The following is a 1,453-nucleotide window of genomic DNA, read 5'->3' as shown; positions in this document are numbered from 1 at the left end:
GTGTTTTTGGCTTTTTGATAGTAGTGTTCAAGTTCCACTCTAATAATGATATAAAAGAAAAGCAAGAAGAGACACCACAAATTAAAGTGGTAATATAACCTTTACCCATTTATGTACCAAGCAAGCTTCCATCATTTCCAATAATAATGCCCTAATCAAATGCAGCACCATGCTAATCTCTTTGACAAAATTAGGTAAACGACTCATGTCATAATTTTTTAGAAAAAACTGTTATTCCACCTATTGATTTGGACAATAATCATGTCACAGTTGATAAAGTAATTTAAAATAATAAAAATTAAATAAAATAAAAAGAGCATATTTTTTTTTTTTTTCTAAAGATGTATGTTTATTATGTTATACAAAATATAAATGTCGGATAATCAACATTTTTATTATTTTTTCTAAAGATGTATATAAAATTAGTCTTGCCAACTTCATGGGCAAACACACATACATACGCTAATATTTTATTTATTTATTTACAGAACATATATACACTAATAATGTTATATTTTTACAAACAAAGGATTTTTGTTTTTTGGGTTTTTTACGGTATTCTCCGAGTCGACAGGCCAATGATTAATTTGTCGCAAATCAGAGCAGCTCTATTTAAGAATTTATCACTAGCCAATGGATTATTATATATCACAAATTAATCTTGCCAACTTCATGGGCAAACACACATACATACACTAATGTTTTATTTATTTATTTATTTATTTACAGAACATACATGAATGTTACATTTTCACAAATAAAGAATTTTTTTGGATTTTTTACGGTATTTTTAATCTGGCAGGCCAATGATTGATCTATTATAAATTGGAGTAGTTCTATTTAAAAATTTATTACTAGTTAATGAATTATTATATGTATAAAGTGGTATTCGAACTTCCAACAAAAAATCTATTCTATTATCCGAACATCAAAATACTATAATTAAATGTTGTTTGGATTTGTAATATAAAATAAGGTGAAGTCAATACTACAACATATCTAGCAATTGACGACCTTTTTTCTGTTTTTACTTAGTGGTGGTTTTTTTTTTATCTTTTCATTTAGCGGCGGTTTTTAAATACAATTTTAATTTTTCTATATATTTTCCATTATGAGTCCTAATTTTCACAAAGCAAGCTTAGTGCATGAGTGGTAGCTAATTTTGGTGCCACCACCCTCCCTTGTAATTGCATAGCACGTCAACTTCAACTCAAAACTCCAAAACAATAATAATGTCACCATTATTTTCCATATATATATATAATGCTTCTCTATTTTTTTTTTTCCATTTCTTTCCCTTCTCTTCCTTATTATACACGTGCATGCATTCCAGAACACTAACATGAAGAAAAAAAAATTCTCCTCGAATCATTACCAATTAAAGGGTCAAAATGACCTCAACAAATGGGTTTAACAGTATAATCAAATATATTATTATTATTATTATTACCAT

The sequence above is a fragment of the Arachis ipaensis genome, chromosome B01 (assembly GCF_000816755.2).
Source record: "Arachis ipaensis cultivar K30076 chromosome B01, Araip1.1, whole genome shotgun sequence".
Lineage (NCBI taxonomy): Eukaryota > Viridiplantae > Streptophyta > Magnoliopsida > Fabales > Fabaceae > Arachis > Arachis ipaensis.
The sequence above is the reverse complement of the archived record's forward strand: the minus strand, read 5'-3'. Positions refer to the sequence as shown.